Source organism: Passer montanus, unplaced genomic scaffold, assembly GCF_014805655.1.
Source record: "Passer montanus isolate IOZ18808 unplaced genomic scaffold, ASM1480565v1 scaffold2, whole genome shotgun sequence".
NCBI lineage: Eukaryota > Metazoa > Chordata > Aves > Passeriformes > Passeridae > Passer > Passer montanus.
In genome coordinates this window covers 24724047-24743437 of record NW_024366591.1, presented here as the reverse complement: position 1 = coordinate 24743437, position 19391 = coordinate 24724047, and the positions used below count along the sequence as shown (strand labels likewise).

Below are 19391 nucleotides of genomic sequence, written 5' to 3'. Positions count from 1 at the left end.
CAGAAGAGACAGTAAAATAAACAAACTAGACTGACAAAATTTCATGTGCTTCATTTCAACACAAAAAAATGAATTGATATTTTGGAAAATTTCATTAACAGAGGCTTCTGCCAGCTTGCTATGTGCTCATCAGCAGATGTGCTGAAACAATTAGCAATATGCTCAGGTAGTCAAGTAGAGCTTTTTGTTCCAGAGTATCTCCTTTAATTTAAATACAGTTGGAAAATTGCTTAAAAATATCTTCAAAACATCCTAAAATCTAAGCTCTTCTGTTATCCGGTTAATATGCTTTGACATGATCCCTTTCCATCTCTTGCACTTCAGTGAAGGTATCACTAGTTCTCTGAAGAAAATAGTGCTGTACTTAGGTTTTTGATATAATAAATCCTGGGAGATGTATGGAAATAATGAGTAACAGACTTCCCTTTCTCAAACTCCTGTGTTAATTACCATTTAAACAGATCTCATTTTCACAAATAACTATTCAGTTATAACCCATTCATAAATGAGATTTGAGACAGTATTGTGATAAAACAGGCTGAGTGGTAGATTGATATGATTGTCATAGAATTATTAATAATGGAAATTTAACACAATAATGAATGGCTCCACTGTTAATTTTCTTGTTCTCCTAAGCATTTTATGTCAATAATTTACTGGAAATAGGCAGCAGATTACATGTTCATATCTAAATCATCCCTTACAGTCATTTACAATCCTTTAAGCAGTACAGAGAACATTGAAAACATAAATAAAAGCCTTCACTTGTATCTTTTTCACTGAGGTTTTCCCTATTCCCCAATTTTTGCTTTTACATTTTAACACAGTAGCTACCTCCACAGTCTCTTCTAAGACGATTTCCTGACATAAACTATGCTGAGAATCTGCTGTATTCTGGGTTACTGGTTCATAAATAAAAATGTTGTTTACAGGTTTCTAACTCATGTCTACATAAATGACAGACAGCAGAATGCCCTTTTAAACTGGGCTAAAAATGTCAAGGATTTCTTTCGGGGTTTTTTTTTTTTTCCATTTTTTGTAGCTGGAACATATCTTTCATTTTGATTGCTTTAGCATACAATACTCTAAAAGCAATGTTCCTTCCCATATATCTTGCTTGATTCTTATGGGAACACCTAAATCCCTATGCAGTGCAATATTTCTAGGAAGCAGGGAAATATGTATTTTTTCAAGCAGTAATTATAATATTTTTGTATGTATATATTAATAATCCACAATAATAAGCACAAGTTCCATGCCAGAAAAAAATACCCAAAATATTTTCTAAGGTGATAGGAAAAAATGTAAGTTATTGCAACAGATTATCATGCATTTGTTGATGGGGCATATGACTATGGAAATAGCTGTCATGCAGACCCAAATCAAAAAGGCATGAAGTCACTCTGTCTTCTTTCCTCCAGGGCTTAGAACATTTCTCCACTGTTTCAGAACAACTCCTGCGGAGGACAAGCAGAGTATCTGAAGACCTTACTGCTGGGATAAACCGCACTCTGAAAACTACAAAACAGTTAAGTTTCATCAAATACTCATATTTTAGAAAAACTCTAAAAAGAATTAAGACTCCAATCTTATTATTTTTATAGCACAAAGACCCCAAGTCATCACTGAGTAAGTTTAGCAGAACACTCAGAACATTGCCCAAACCCATGGGGTTTTCAGTTGTTTAAACATGTTTATTCATGTTTACAGTATGTCTTGAAATGTTTATTTTATGGTGTCTGCATCTTGAGGAGGCTCAAGCCACACTTCATCAAGAGAAATATTTTGGGTACTGAATTTAAAGGAATTCATGTCAACAAAAATTGGATATTCCCTTAATTCTACTGTATTTACTTTTAGTTTTACTCTCTTTCCTCAGTTTAAGTCAGACGCTGCTCCCTGAGTCCATACTCTAGCTTCTTTCTAACACCATTGAAATGTAAAATAAAAACCAGAACCAGACCAGTCCTTCTTCTCCAAAAATCTCCCTGAGAATTTAAGCAGTAAACTGTCTGTCCCTGCTGAAATCTTCACCAGATTAAAAAAAAAAAAAAAGAAAAAAAAGAAAAAAAAAAGTGGTGGCTAAAACCAGATGCTGAGAGGACTGTGAGGAAAAAAAAAATTACAGAGACTAATCTTTTACCCAGGGTAAAGTCCTTGAAATATCAAGTAACACAGACTCTAGATTTGTGTTTTGTTGGAACCAAAATGTTGAATTGTACATAAACAGAATTTTCATAATTATCCTCACAGGAAATGTTAATTTCCTGGTGTCATTAATAGTCTGCTTTAATTGTCATATTTGGTTGTCTTTGTCGCAGAATTATTCATCATTTTTCTCTTAGAAAAAAGCATAAAAAGTATCAGAACAACAAACTACCATCTCGTTTTCATAAAGCTTGGAAATGATGACCGATATTTTACAGTACATTTCCAAGAAGAATTGATGTTTAGGTTTTGTGCACCTTCTCAAACTTTCAAAATAAAAGCCAACTTCTGTCTAGACTCTCAATGGGACTTATTTTTTCAGGAGACTTGCATAATCGCATCACATGGGAAGACTCTCACGACAGAAAGTACCCTCATGCTTTCTTAACAGAGCAAGCTGTTGTTCATTTCCAGTTTCCATTTTGTCTAGAAACAATAATATTTAGGAACCGCACTGGCAGCAGCTGTAGGTAATTATTTACACATTTTACATTATAAGACTGAATTTATTTACATGGATATGGCTTTTTCTTTATGGATGTATGTGAGAGGAATAATTGATACTTCCCTTAAATGATGCATTTTCGTAGGGATATATGTTTTTCAAATGAGTCATCTATTCACGTCTCCTAGTGCTTCATAGTTTTCTCCACCACAACAATAATGAGAAAAATTTTGGGATGGTATGGAATGGCATGAAAACTGAACTCACTATCACCACAACTGAAATGATCACGAATAATTACTATATGACATATAAAATACTTCAGTGACACCATTCAAAATTGTGACACGATTATACTTTCTCCATTACTTAGATTTTCATTCAGAAGAGCAACAATAATTTTCTCATGCTTCACTTGCTTCTAACTTCCTCTAAGTTCCTCTAAGTGGAATTTTATCTGGAGATAGTATGACTGATGCTCATGACAGCACTTGCATGGGAAGTTTCTTATGAAATTATTAAGCTAAGTCACACAGTATGTTGCTTTTTGTTATCTTCCCAGAAACAAATGATGAAAAGATGGCAATCCTGTAACACATCTTCTATTTTGCTGGCACTATTTCTGGCACTTCAAATGCAGAGAAAATCCTTATGCCAATAAAGGAATACTCTACTGGCTGTCCCAGCATCCCACCTTCTTGCCTTGACTTGGAAGCTCAAACAGAACTGTGTTTTTTGATTCAGAATCAGGAAATCTTACAGGCAGGGAAGAAAAAGTGTTTGCTTCAAACAATTCAGTAATCTGAGAAACTACTATATTTTCTGTATATGTTTTCTTTAAAAAACCATTCCACTAGCATGTTATTTATCAAGTGATTCTGATATGATGGACATAAAAGCTGTATGTTACTTTTCAACTTTCTTTCAAGATAGTGTTGCTGTTTAAGGATGCCAGCTAGAGAAAGTCTCCCAGACACAGGCCAATCTAAAGTTACATGGACTTTAATAATAAACTGAAAAGAAACATCTTTTGTGGGAAAAAAAAATTCCTCATATCCTGTGCATTAGAGTTCCACTTCACAGGTATTTTACTTCCTTTATTCTGTTATAGTTCAGAGCCTGTTCACTTACATGTGCATAATAAATAATGGTTCTGTTTCTGTGATTTTTATTAGACGCCAACACTGTGCATTCTAACATATCCAGAGGAGATAAAATATAATAATGCATTCTTCAGATGAACATTTCAAATAAAGCCACAATAAATTTTTGTTATGACAGTGGAAAATGTTTAAGAAAATCTGATTTCTTAAATGACTTCAAGACAGATTAAAACCCACTCAATTCTAGCACTTGTTTAATACTTCATCTGTTAATAGAGAATAGATATTCCAGAAAATTCCTTTTTATACACAAAAAGGCATATATATACTCTCAATGCTAGCATGGAAAAAAACTTGACTTTCTACTTAAAGAAATTACCAACGTGATTTCCAAAGTTTTCTTTTTTATAGATACAGGCTTTCAGCATACTTGGAGTGCTGAGTTTCTGTCCTTTTTTAAAAAGTTAGACTGTTGGAAAGTATGAAAGGATTAAGTTAAATCAGCATTTTAAGTGCTGTTGACAGCTCACAAATCATTTGGAAGCAGACATTTATGTCTGTATTCTCACTAGTTTCAGAAACTGGTTGAGGTAAAGCTCAAGCCAATAAATGGCAAATTACATAGTATTGCATGCTGTGTAGCTATTGTTAAGATAAATAGTGACACATGCCAAGATTCTCTGTATGATTCTGACATTTTCTTGGCCCTGTGTTTCTTGGCTTTCCCTGCTGTTACCAAATGTCTGCACCATACTTCTGCTGAAGAGGATCTCACTGATTTCCCTTGGTGGCATCCAGCTGCAAACAGAGGAGATGCTATCTGCCCAGAAAAGCTTCCAGCTGAGTTATGACAGTGTGTAACAGACAAATACCAGGAATGGAACTGGTCAGCTTGCGAATCAGTGGCATCAGCATTGCAGCAGCTGAGTTGTTTTCAAGATTTTTCTAGGCAATACAATACAAAATGACTTTCACGTTGGTGTTACACAGACACCAGTGAAGTAGCACTGCAAGTATAGATGATGAACTCCTGGTAGGCCTAGTGGCACCAGAGAAAAAAAAAAATTAATTACCTGTTAACCAGCTTGTTGTTAGGTAATAGACACTGGCCTAAGGGGCAAGGAGCTAACCTGTCGGTATAGCATGTATAAGCCAGTATATAGCACGTATATGGCCAGTATAGCCTAGGATAAGAAAAAGCAGTAAGGACACCTCTCCTAGACTTCTCATGGTGAGGAAAAGTGGGTTTTGTTTGAAGAGAGACAGTGGGATTATTCAGATAATTTATGACTGAATTTTGGTTACTGGCTTGTATGTCCTGAGTACATGGAACAGGCTTGATATTTAATACTTAAGAAACTATTTCAGTCTTTGATTGCTGAAGCATTTTCTCATTTACAGATTAAAGAACTTAGATTTTGTACTTTTAGGCAGAAATCAGTCAAGGCAGAGCTGTGTTTGCAGTTGTTTATTATTTATTGACTAACAAATAATTTATTATCATAAATAAATTCTTGTCACTCATTCACTGCTTGTATACACTGTATTCTTGTAAATTACATTAAAAATTGTGTACAAACAAATTATTAGAAAAATGATGGTTTGAAGATTTCTTTTATGTTTTAATAAAAATTTAAGAGACACCAGATGTAGACTTTCTTTTCATATATAATATGGGAAAAAAAAGGTATGTAAAATAACAGTATCACAGTACAATCCCCAGCAAGTCTTAGCAAAAATAAAATCTTATGGTTTCATTTATTCTCACTACAGTGGTCTGGATCTGACCACAGCTCTTTACCTCTAGTGGGGATCCTTTCAATCTTCAATTTCATTCATGTTCCCAATTCAGGATATTTCACATTTACCTTATTCTTACACAAGACAGTCAAGTGTCACAATTCCTTTGCAAAATTTGAAGTAGAAATGGACCTGGGTCCTAGAAAAATGTCCTGTCCCAAGCTAAAAGAATGCCAGCTTTCTCTTTAATTGGATTAAATTTATGGAAGACACACAGTTTAATCCACCCACTGCCTTGCTTATTACAGTAAATGAATGGGTTTTCATAGCATGAACTGAAAGGTGTAGGTTGGAAGAGAAATTAGTATAATACTGTTGACATCCCAACTTTCAAATAAAAATATTCCATGCCTTTCAAAGGGAGAATCGCACTCATGAAGCTAAAATTACTGGTTCTTGCTATAATCTCAGAAGCAACCACTTTCATAATTAATGTCCTAAAATGTTTGTTTTACTGACTGTTAGCAGTATCAGTGTTGACATTTAATGCCTGAAATATTGGTCTTAATATTGTTTGACTCTCCAGAGATGTGCAGATCACTGAGATCTGGAGAGCCTCGGGGCCTTATTCTCTTCTTTCCTTTCTACTGCAGATCTGGCGCAAATTCCTTAAATTAACAGCTTTAAGGTCAGTATAAAATTGTTGTATTTAGGAGAAGAAGCAGACACTACCCATCTTTAAGAATGCACTGGCAGAATTTTGGAAGGTTCCAGGCAACACAGGCAAGTAGCAAATCTGAACTTCGTCCGCTTGCAAAACACATCTTCCAAATGTCCGTCACTAGGGTGGGCAGCTCTTGTACCATAATCCACAGCATCTCCCACAAAACGCATTGCTCACATGAATATAAATTATCACATTTTTCTACATATAACTTATGGATCATGTAAAAACCCAACAATGTGGTTCACTGTCTGTGAGTTTTGCTCGTACAGCAAATGCAAGGGGACGTCTACCCTAGAGATGCTTATCACCTAGTAATAATACTGAAATTAGTCCTTCAACCTAATCATTCTGTCCCCAAAAACCACATTCTGTCACTTGCCGTGGGGTTTTTTTTAGGATGGGCACTGTTTGAGACAGTGCCCGTCCATAAATTATCTGAGGATTTATGAGGATGGTTTCTTCATTGCAACTAGTAGGAAACTAGCTGTTTGGAATTGTTTTGTTGATAAAATGGGGATGCATTAATGACTGCCAGGCAGTGCTTACCTAAGAGCCAAGGCCTTTTCTGCTTCTCACTCCAATCCACCAGTGGGGAGGTTGGGGGTGCACAAGGAGTTGGGAGGGGACTGGATAGCTGGGGTAGCTGACCCCAACTGATCACATGGATAGTCCACAGGGTATGGAATCATGCTTAGCCTATAGAGCTGGAGGAAAGAGGAAGAGGGGCATGTTTGGAGTGATGCCATTTGTCTTTCTAAGTCACTGCTATGCGTGATGGAGCCCTGCTCTCCTGGAGATGGCTGAACACCTGCCTGCCCATGGGAAGTGGTGAATTAATTTCTTGTTTTGCTTTGCTTGCATAGGTGGCTTTGCTTTACCTATTAAATGTCTTTATCTCAACCCATGAGTTTCCTCACTTTTGCTCTTCTGATTCTCTCTGCCATCCCTTCAGGGGAGAGCAAGTGAGTGGCTGTGATGTGTTTAGTTGCCAGCTGAAGTTAAACCACAACAAGAAAAAAGGCACAGTGATACTCTACCAAGTCCACTGTTGGAGGGAAAAGAAAGGTCAGTAGCAAGAACTGAGCAATTTTTTTGCCTTTTAGATTTAAAAGCTCCAGCCTTTCCAGAGACAGTACAAGAGCAGTGGTGAAACCAGCAGTTCATGTCACATCCCTGGTCAACATTTCATCATCTACTGACAGCACAGTTGGTGAAGTTTCCCTGTCTATTTCACATCGACATTTTCCACAAATTCTAAAGAAAATTTTTGGTTTTTTACTTGTAGAAATATTATATCTACTTGGGATTTGGTGGGCATGTATCATCCTTTCATCCATTGCTTCTCTGATACACAGCTGGATCTTTCAAAATTTGACATCCCTGAAGTACACAACTGCCTGCAGACCTCAGTAGGTGACATGAAATACTTGTTACATCACACAAAAAACAAACTACAGATCCAGCAATAACTGAATGAACAGACAGAAATCTGACACTTGAAAGTGATTCCTCACTTGTTGAAACAAAACATACCAAACAGCTGAAATGCAGTTTTAAACTTCTGAGGAATAGTACCCTTCTCTTTGCTAGTCTGAAATTGCTGGCATGTGTGTTTCCTTGCTACAAAAAGGTGATAATGGAGGATGTACTTAACACAGAAGCCACTGCAGCCACCAGCATTATAATCTTTATAAAGCATACACTGAGAACAGACAACACACTGTACAACCATAAAGCAACTGTAGTCACTTATTGGATTGGAAGTATTATTGCAGGATGGATGGTAGTTCCTAAGTCACTGTCTTGAGGAAATCACTTCCTGAGAAAAAATCAGATATGATTATACCAAGTTCAGTATTTTTCTTTTTTTGAGAGATGCATTATGTAGAATTGTGGTAAATTGAATAAAAGGAAACAGCAACACTTAAGTCCAATCAACTTTAAAAAATGAAATAAAACCTGCTATCAATGCAAACCAAGTGCAGAGTTGTTTTTATCTTCCCCCACACAAAAGACATGTTTGACTTATAAATGTGGAGTTCCCATGCAGGCTGGACTCCTTCCCTCTCCCAAGCGCATCTGCTGGATTACCTCACCCGACTGGAAGGTGCGAGCACCAGGTAGATCACCTTCGCAGTCCCTGGCTGGACACGAGGGGTGGGCGGGCGGCCTCAAAAGAAACTCCCCAAAATAAGCGTAAAAATGAAAAGCTGAATCATAAAATGTAATTGCATCCGAGGTAAAGAGCCCCCACATTGCGGTGAATCACTCTGGGCTCCCACGGTTTCCGTCCGGCTCTCACACGGGTCAGGGAAGGCGAGCACCCGGCCCCGCACCCGAGGGTCCCCCGCTGCCCTCTGCGCCGTCGGGAAAGCCCGACCCCGCCGGGAGAGGTGGATTCCCACCCCAGAGACGCCCACGACACGGTGACCGGCACCCCCGCGCTCCCCTCCCGCGCCGCCGCCCCCGGCCGCCCCGCCGGTGACTCCTCCCCCGCGGCCGCGGCCCCGGAGCGCGGCGGGGCGGAACCGGGCCCGCTACAAATCCGCCGCTCCGGCGGGGCTGCCGGCACAGCAGCGCGGGGAGGTCCCGCAGAGCAGGCGCTCCGGCCGCTGGTCCCGGTGGCAGCGGGGCGCGGCTGCCCGCGCTCTCCCTCGGGGAGCCGGCAAACTTCCCCGGGGCGGGAGGTAGAGAAGGAGCGGCGTCCCGGTCCCGCGGCTCAGTCCGCCCCTTTCCCCGGCTGCTGTCCCGTCCCGGGCGCTGCCTGCGGCCAGACTTGCCTGGCCCCCGCTGGGCTGGTCCCGGCTGCCTCCCATCGCCGCGACTGGCGAGCGGGCTGCCCGCCTCCGCCTCGTCCCGCGGGGAGCGGAGGGAAAGCAGGGGGTCGTTTCCATAGAGATGGGGCCGGAGTGAAACTTTGCTGCGGGCGGGCGGACGGCGAGGGCCGAGCCCAGGCGGCGCTGAGCGGAGCGGTCGGGCCGCCTGTGAGAGCGGGGTCCGTCCCCTTCCACCTCCCCCTCAGCGCCGCCGGGGGCGAGCGCCGCCCGGGCACCCTGCTGAGGAGCCGGGAAAGTTTTGCTCCGCGGAGCCGCCACCCGCCCACGCCCCCCTGGGCGGCTGCTTGGCGGCCGTTCCCCCGCGGCGGCTCCCGCGGAGCGCTGCTATGGCACCCGCCCGTCGCCGCGGGGCGAGCAGGGGGAGGCCGCCTCCGGCTGGCCCTGCGCTGGTGGCGGGGGGGCGCGCAGCCCCCGGGCGGCGGGCGTCCTCCTCCGGCCGGCAGTGACCGCCCCGGCCCAGCTCCTGCCTGCTCGCCATGCCTGCCCCCGCCCGCCTCTCGCCGAGCTCCGTGCCGGGGAAGGGCGAGGGGAGCCACCGCCCTGTCACTCCCTGAGCCAGCCGCCGCTTCACCGGAGAAGCCCCGTGTCTGACGGGCACGGCGCAGCTCCGCTGCTCGCTGCGCCGGGAGGGCTGCGGGCACCTCGCACCTCCCCACAGGTAAGCGGCGAGGCGAGTGGGGGTGAGTCTGGTCGGGGTCTACCCTCGCCCCCGAACTTCAGCCCGCCCGCAGCCGTCACCTCTCCTCGGGCGTGGAGGGGCTGCGCCCTGCGCGTTCCTGCCGGCGGTGGCTGGGGGCACGGGGAGACGCGCCCCTGCCCTCGGCGGGCAGGGAGGGAGCGCCGCGGCTGGGTAGGTGGGTTTTGGGTTTTTCCCTGCCAGAAATGGACTTTTCTGCCTCCCGAACGGAGCGGGCTGGCGTGCCGGCGGCTGCCGCGCTCCGCGCAGCTGCTACACACCCTCTTTTGTCTGCGCTGGGTCCGAAATACTTCAGTGCTGCCGTCGCCTGCCCCGCCGGTCGGGATCCCGGCTCGGCCCTGCCCGCCGGGGCTGCCCCAGGGCTGCGCCCCCGTGCCGCTCCCGACCCGGCGAGTTGCCCCATTGCCTTTATTTTCACGGGAGCTGGGCTTCCCTTAACCTTTGTTTGCGGGGAAAATGGTGGTGTGCTGGTTATCTGAAAGGATGAGAGACAGATGGGGATGACAAGGGGGTTGCCTTATTCCCTTGCGTGCGGATGTAACTCAGTGCTAAATAAATCGCTCACCGGGTAGACATAATCTTACTGGTGAGGCAGACTTTGAAACAAAAGTACTGCGAACAGCTCGGGTGCACGGCAGATACTCCTGATATCCTACTAACATAAACATTGTTAGTGTTTGCGCTTGAATTCAGTACGTGTGCAGCTGTTGTGCCGATCTGGAATTGCAGTAGCTGTATCTACCTGACACTTAATAGTCTTTTGTATGCAGTAGTTATGAACAATAATACGGGTTTTATTGTTCGAAGGTGAAAGCACCCAGACAAAAGTATTCCTTTAGTGTAGCGTTCTGTGTAACGTGAACTACAAAATAACCTGTAGCGATGTAGTGGACTTGGCACTTCATAATGCTCTTAGGACATGAAGACTATATTGGTCAATAAAATTCTGTCAGCAAAGGTTTCTCTGGCTTTTCTTGATGCTAGATCAATACACTAGCAACTGTTCTGTTATTTTTCTCTGAGTAGATGGTGCATACAATCCATGTGATGGAAACCCACTCCCACTGTCCAGATAGGAAGAAGCAGTGCTTTTTTTTTTTTTTTTCCCCTTCCTTTTAGTAGTTTTGGTGCTGCTTTGTGAAAAGTGTGAAAAAACCCCCAACATTTAAATCAGAAAATTCTATTTCCATTATATGTAACTGAAGTTCCTTAATGATGAAGCTAAAGGGTCATTCAAATTTGGAATGGTTTAGTGTACTTTTGTTGCCAGGAAATGTACTTCTAGCTAAATACTTGTTAGAAGGTAATTGTAAGATAATTTTTAGTAATTCAAAACATGAGTTGCAATTAGGTGTTTTGTCCTGAAAATAGAAAAACACACTCATGGATAAAGATATGAGGTACTTAACTAGTAATTTGGGAAATAAAATCATATATAATTTGTATTTTGTTGGCATAGAAACATTTTTGTTACTCCTTGGTTGGATTGCAACAATGATCCAAATGAAAATTTGACTACTGATGCAATCTTTCAGCACAGTAGAATTATGTTATTTGATGTACAGAAATGGTTTTGCTCAATATAACCTCACTGGAATTCATTTTTATTAAAGCTATGTAATCAGATTTTAAAAAGTGGGCTGTTGGAATCTAATCCTGTGAAGTATGGACTAAGCAAGCCCTGCTCTGACAAAGGACTGAAAAGTTTGCTCACTCTCAAGCAGGTATGCAGTTCCAACTTCCCAAGGTCTGAGTTCATTGCACACAGCAGTAGGTCCTGGTAACTTCAGTGAAACTTCTTAACTGCACTGCTGGACCTTCCCTGGACCAAGCCCTCTCTCAGTGTGTTCTGCCTCTACTTCCCTCAGTGCTGGATCTACAACAAAAAATATCTGTGCTGTGTGCAGGTGCTCACCTCAGCCACATCTCATGGGTTGTATATTCTCTGTTGGCTATCATCTCTCAGGGGTGAGAGGGGAAAATACAAAGGGAAAATTGGTTAAGGAGTGAAGTACATCAATGCAACAGCAGGAGGAGACTGCTACTTCTTGTCTTTTGTTCAGTAGATTTTAGGAGCCAGAAATCTGAAATGCTGAAACATCAGTGAAAACTTCCACTAAAATTGCTGAAACCAGACAAAGTTACAATACAGAATGTATGAAACCTGTTGTCATGAATAGTTACCCATTTTTTAAAAACTAACAGTAGAATCCTCACTCTTGTCTGTAATAGTAGTAGAGATTGTAGTAGAAAGGGAACTTGGTGTCCTAGCTAGTGATGATGCCTCAATTTGATTTGGTGCCATTGTGCTTTATAAATAGATCAGTTACTTGTAATCTGTGTTTGATCTCATGATACTGGAACAAAGGGGCAGTTGCAAATAATTTTCTAGTTGCAAGAAAGGAGAGTAATTTAGGAAGACGTGAAACATAAAGGCATAGATGTCTTATGCCAGTTCAGATATCTTAAGGTGTTTCAGACCTCTGTATGAGGCTGGTAAACAGAGTATAAGGAGAGCACTTCCAGAAAGGCAGCTGAAAACCATGTAGAACGCTATTGTTTGCATTACAGTTCCATGGTAAAACCCTTTAAGAAGACCAATCTTTCTCAGAAATTTTGTTGAAAATTCTGATGCTGTATTATGATGGATACAGGAAGATATCCCTTAGTGTTAGGATTTAGGGAGGTCCATTCTCAGGTGCCCATTTATCAGCAGCATCTTTGTATTGCTTCCTGTGCTTCTAACTGCCTTTGAGTAACTTAGGAGTTACACACTGTTTCACAGTGGAGGAGTGACATTTTAGAGAAGTTGCATATGTTCTCCAAGCATACTAGAAGTAAATGGAAATTGCAAGTAGTGCTTGAGTTCGTGTTCTAGTTTTAGTTAGTTAACATTAGTTGTACAACAAAAACACTATAAGGAAAATTTTCTGGTTTCCTTCTTTACTGGGTAAAGCATAAGAACCTACTTACCCAGAGATTGTGTGGGTTAAATGGACTGTTGATTGCATGGAAAGGTGAAATGCTGACAAGATAATTGAGTTAAACTACTGAGCAGATGTTTTACACTGCTGTTGCTCTGCCCACTGGTTTTACTAGCTCCTCAGTGTCCCCTGTTTGTGCAGTGTGAGAATAAGCACTGTTCTAAACTTTTGCTGAGGCTTCAGTCTAGCTCTAAAGCAAGATGTTGTTACTCTATTCCGTCATTAACTCTTTCCATATCAGACAATTCAATATGAGGTGCATATATATGTATATATGTAACTGCTCTTCAAATAGGTGAATCTTGCCAGACGGAGCCAAGTGACCTGATGACAGAACTTAGTACTGAAATACTGACATTATATTGATCTGTTAGTGTAAAGGAAATTACATTTTTCCTTCCTGAACTTTCTTATATGATGAGTGATTTTAAACTATGGGGTTCATAGATGCCTTTTGAAAATCAAGTTTTTCTTTTTTTTGCACAGCTGGCCAAATGGGATGGATAACCTGTAGTAGAGACCTACTTGAAGCCTTTTATCTGCAGCAGGACCAGAACATGCTTGCGGTGGTTTTAAAATGATTCTATGTCCAGAAGACCTGAGAAAGAAGGATGTTTATCCTCAGTCATTTCCTCTATGCATTAGTGTTTCTAGTTGGGGAAAGTTATTATTCCGTTTTCTGCATGTTTCAGTACCTAGAAAAGTGTGACAGGGTGGTGCAAAGCCACCTAACCAAAACTAGGCATCTGAGCAGCATTGCAAGTGAGATGTGCTGATTCAGCAGAGATCTTCAGGAAAAACAGACTTGGTGGAAAATAAAGCAATAAACAATCTTTTTGTGTATAAAGATTCTGAAAGGTCTTATGGGAAATGTAAATGGTTTTTGCTTTACTCTCTTGTCTGTCTGTATCAACATCGTATCATTTATATACCACTGGAGCTGTTCCTTCTATTGGAAGTATGGCCATTTTCCTCCAGTTGAAATAAGTAGAAATAAAGGAGATATTTCTCTAAATTGTCCTTTAATTTTTTTCTCACTAAGGAGAATTATGAAGCTCTTACTGAATCAGGAAAAACAAAATCTTGTCACTTTATGGAGAATGCTTTAGACACACTCAGTAATAAGAGATGTAAAATATAGCATAGGTTATTTTTTATAGGAACTAGTTTAAAGACAAAGAAGCAAAGAGGAAAAATTCCTTTTTGTATGAATTTGTTTTTTCTAGTTGATGTTTCACAGATACAGTTGGGCTGAGCATCCCAGTGTTGTGGTTTTAAAACCCATTGGTAAAAAGTGCTGAAATTTGAGTCAGTTGAAGCTACATTCATACTGGCTGTGAAATGGGAAAGACGCTTTCGACAAAGCATTGATACAGTTAGATACTAATAGCGTAGCAGTTCTGACAATTGGTTAGTTTCACTAAATTCTTTGAGTAGTAGAGGTTTGTGCTTTGATACCTATAAATCTGTAGCATTACTTCAGAGAATGAATATGATATCAAGCCAAGTTTTTTTAGAGATTTTCAATAGTAGTCATACTTCTTTTTTCTAAAAAAGGGGAAGTTCCAAAAGTAATTTTCTGTCAATTTAAACCACCATAAAAGCACATTAATTAGAAGCCTGTTATAAATGTCACTTAGTGTGTTGAATTTGGTGTCATAGTGGTAACAGTAGTAAAGGGTCTTTTTCACATTCTCTATCTGAATGTGTCTGAATCAATTGCTGTGCTTATCTGTAATCAGTTGCACATTGTTGAAGAATGTGATTGTATCTAGTTAATTTTATCACTTTCCATTATTTGTCCATCCATCTGGTGTAAAATTGTTGCTCAGAATCCTGGCGTTTTCTTTCCTTTGGATATTTCAAAATAACAAAGGCATATCACATCATATGTGATGAACGTGTGAGATGTGCAACTTTAGTCCTTTGTAAAGAGGGATGGAAGCAGCTTTATGTGTTGGGGCAGCATTTTACTGCAGCAAACAAGCTTTCCCAGGGGTTCTTCCTTGGATCACACAGGGTGTACATAACAGCTGCTCTAGCTGCTGTCTTTTGCTTGATTTTGTACTACACAAACTTGGTGCATAAGGTGTGAGGCAGCTCTCTGCTTGGAAAAGGGGACACACTCTGCAAGTGTGCTTTCTTGACGTGGATGTCAACTGAATAAACCTGATACAGTTTGAGATTTAGCAGAGGTGTGCTTCTTGCTATAAAATATTGTGTATTTAGCAGTTGGCTTGTTTCACCTCAGGTGTGACTATTATTTTTGTAGAAAAAAGTTAGATGACAAAAAACAGACCAAAAAAACCCTCCAAAACCAACCCAAGGAAGAAAGCAGGAGAGGGAGAAGGGAAGGGGGAACAAAGAACAAAACACAAAATGGAAATATTGGAGATAGAAAAAATATGAAGGCAGAAAAAGGATGAGCTATAGTAAATTGTATTTCTAAAGAGAAATGCCACATCCAATGTTATAAATGGAAAGAACCTTGAATAATGGAGATTAAAATAAAAGTAAGAATAAAAGATGTGGTGGTATTTCTTTTTTGAAGCTTCTCATGGAAAATCAGACTGGAAAATGGAGAAATTAATTCTTGTCTCACTGAGATGCATTTTAAATGAACTGTCTTTGTTGTGTAGTAAGTAAAATATTCTCAAAAATGATGTTAAATACTTCTTCCAGAAGATACACTAGATAAATCAGTTCAGACAGACATAAGAAAGGAAAGGGAGCTAAGAAGTATAGTTTGCTTACAAAGATAGAAACTGCATTTTGAAATACTTGAAAGTTAGGTGAACTGTTGTTTTCATTTTCAAGCAGACTAATACTCTAAGCCCAAAAGTTATCACCATGCTGATCTATGTAATTTGTCATTGTCTCACAGAAGACCAGTGAGCACAATAAGCACAATGAGAACATCCTTCAAACGCTGGATAATTAACTGGTATTTATTGTGAATACTTAGCTACCCTACTTGCACAGATTTTTATTTCTGATATGTTTTTGCTGTATTTGTGTAAAGAAACTAATTAAACCAAGACATGTTTTATGGCCATGAGGTCAGCCAGAGTGGTCTGGCTCTGTGTGGGTGTTAAACTATCTTTCAGATGGTTGTATCCAAATTGACTGTTTAGAAAGAGCTTCTGGACTGAACCCAGTGCCTGAGAGTGTGCTAGCTGACCTTGACCACAAATTCCCTGGCATCCTTGTGGTCGTGTGAAAGAGACATGGTGGTTCCCTGAGCCCACGCTTAGGGACACCAGCCAGTACTAAGCACGAGATCCATGACATGTTAGCATGTTTTTACGTCTCAGACGAAACTATTTTACTACAATGGCCCTAATACACACAGATTTTAAATAGAAGTAGTGTGTTGAAAGCTATATTTGGAAGACATTGTCTGCTTTAATTATGTTAAAAGAAATCCGATGTCAGTTTGCTATCACACTAGTAACTTCAGTAATATGGAAAATGGAATTTAGAACATTGCTTGGATACACAGAATTTGTGGACGTGGTGGAACAACATACTTGGACACCAAGAGAGTGGCCACCTTGTGGCAAAGAAGGCCAACAGAATCCTGGGGTGCATTAGGAAGAGCACTGCCAGCAGGACAAGGGAAGGGATTCTGCTCCTCTGCTGAGCAATGGTGAGGCCTAGTGGGGAGTTCTGGGCTCCTCCGTACAGGAGGGACATGGAGCCCCTGGAGCATGTCCAGGTGTGAGGATGACTGGGGGACTGGAGCATCTCTCTTTTGAAGAAAGGCTGAGAGGGCTGGACCTGTTCGGCCTTGAGAATAGATGACTGGGAGGGCGCTTCATGAGTGTGTATCCATAGCTAAAGAGTGGTTCCAGGATGATGGAACCAGGCTCTGCTTGGTGGTGCAAACTGCTAGGATGAGAGGCAATGGACAGAAACTGATGCACAGGAAGTTTCAGCTGAATACAAGAAAGAATTTCTTTACTGTGCAGTGACTGTGCGCTCGAATGGATTGCCCAGAGAGTGTGGACTCTCCCTCACTGAAGAACTGGACACAATCCTATGCCACGTTTTCCTGCTTGAGAAAGGAGGTTGGATCAGATGACCTACTGTGGTCACTTCCAACTTGACTGATACTGTGACCAAATGGATTACAGGAAATTTGCCAAACAAGCACAAAATTTACACACTAAATAAATGTCTAGCTGACAGTTTCATAATGTCATATTTATTTACCTGGTAATAACAGCCTGTACAAAAATGGCTAGCAGATATTAATAGTAAACATCCAGAGGCCTAACAAGCTCTTCTTGGAAAGTCCTGTCTTGCCTGTTAATACAGTTTATAGACTTTAGAGCAGTAGAATCACTTTGCATTAATTCAGTGCCAAAGTGCTTTCCCCAAACCCTTCCTATGACCCCTACAAAGTATTTGCTTTGCTCTTTGCCAGGAAGACATTTCTTCTCAAATTACTTTGCAGACACCTATTCTGAATTTATTGCCATTCTTTTGCTAATTCAATATTGTTCTCCTAGGACGTGGCCTCATTAACTGGTGCCCACGGTGGAATATCTGCATACATTGCTGGAACATAGTTCAATAGACTATATAATATTAGAAAGACACAGGTCCAATCCAAGCCTGCAACCAGTATGCATACCAATTAAATTACACAGAAGCATTTACTGATTAAGGACAGGTAATGCTGTGTTTTGCAGATTGCCAGTTTGTAATTTTTTTATTGTCATACTGGCTGTACACTTGTAATGAAAAGAGGTTATAGCTGAGACCGTAGTTCTTTTTTATTTAAGATCTTAATCTTGTGAACTTTTAAATTCAGTTAAATTGGTGTTTGGTTGGTTGGTTTTTCCCTGTGAAATTTGGAGATTATGACTAGATAGCATTATGTATAAAAATGTATAAAAAAATGTACAATTATCACAGAATCAGATGTAGACTATGAGAGGCTGGGCCCAGATGAACTACTATAACTTTCTGTTAATGTTTTGTTGTGCAGCTTTTATAGCATGCTGTGTGATTATAGGTTAGGAAAAAAATTCTTACTGAAGGGGTTGTCAAGTATTGTAACAGGCTGCCAGGGGAAGTGGTTGAGTGATCCCTGGGATGGTGATCCCTGGAGGTTCTTAAAAAGCATGTCAATGTGGCATGTAGAAACATGGACTAGTGGTGGACTTGGAAATCAGCACTAAGGTAGCAGTTGGACTCATGATCTCTGTGATCTTCTTCAATCTAAATTATTCCATGCCCTTATGACATGTGACCATCGTGGTTTTTCCTACTTTTTCCAAAGAACTTTGAGAGTACATAATCTTCGTTTTTACAACATTTTTATCATTGTGCACGTTACCAAGTATTTACCTACTGTGTTAAGGACGGCAAATTCCAAAGGAAGAATGTGGGGCTGAAAGTAGTCTGTGTGAGCCTTAGTCTCTGCAGTCCTTCCTTCCAGAGTTTAGACCTAGACTCGGGGAAAACTCTTTATCTCTTTTATAGAACATTCTAATTGTTACTAGGCAAAATGTGATTCTGAGTAAGGTTTGTCATCTTAGTTTTCAGGTTCATGCTTAGGAGGTAATTTTCAGCTGAGAATGTTGAGTGCTTGGGAAATGGGCCTAACACATTGCTTAAAACTCCTTAAAAAGCCAAGATCAGCATCACCCTCAGGTTAAATATGGGTTTGTTAAACCTTGTGACTGAAGAGATGGGCTTCAGAATTCGGTTTTGAGCCTTTTTCATAATGTAGCTATTCTCACAGTTGAAGAAACATTTACTGGGGAAATGGGGAGGAAAGAGAAGAAAGAAAATACATAAGGCTTGCTATGGCAGACTATTAATTCAGATGGGGAAAGTGAGAGTCTGGTTAAACCAGTCTGAAATTCAGAAGGCCCTCGGAGAGGGTGCTGATGTTATGGAAATTTGGATTTGAAGACTTTTCTGATGAGTCATGTGCTCTGAAATTAGTTGAGAATGTTGCCCCTCCAGCAGTAAGACTGTGCTTGTGAATACCCATATTTCAGAAAGTATATGGCTGAAAGTCTTCTAGGACTCAGAGGCTTGTGGCTTCTCAGGTTAGACCTAAAGCTTATTATGTGAGTTCTTTGATTGCTTTATATTAGCAGTCTCACTGCTAATTGTACATTTGATTCAGTTACAGGCATCCAGTAGCTGTGTGCTGTAGCAGAAAACTCACACAAACTGACACAGTTTATTATACTTTGGTAAAAAATTGTAGGTAAACAACTATAAGTAAATTTTCATTCCTTGACAATTGCAGGACTGTGAATATAATGGTATTAGGAGGGAAGAATGTAGATAGATAGATAGGTCAGTAGTACAGCAACAGCCACAAACATCAATTATTTTATAGTGACAAGACTATAATTTTTGCAAATAATATACTTAGTCAAGTAGTAGGGAGGCTCTTATCTGGGTGAATGGAAGAAGTGGGTCTTATGTAGCATGGCTAGAAGTATGTGTGGCATTAATATCATAACACTGCTTTCCTTCATGTTTTCAGTAAATCCACAAGGAATGATGGGGCCAGGTGTTTGCATTTGCCAATATTGGCAATTTAGAAGAGAAAAAACATGGTAGGAATAATGCTTAGGTCTTCAGCAGTGACAGCAGAGGCGTTGTCAGAGCAGTTAAAG

General features: G+C 40.9%; 1 protein-coding gene across 1 annotated transcript in view; it reads left to right on the top strand.

Annotated features, from left to right (window-relative positions):
• Positions 1 to 9586: 9586 nt before the first annotated feature.
• The window catches only part of TMEM200A (transmembrane protein 200A), a 51933-nt gene continuing 42128 nt past the window's right edge, over positions 9587 to 19391 (top strand). Inside the window, exon 1 of the mRNA XM_039707708.1 lies at positions 9587 to 9718. The gene's annotated coding sequence lies outside the window, so the exon portion shown is untranslated. The remainder of the gene's footprint in view (positions 9719 to 19391) is intronic.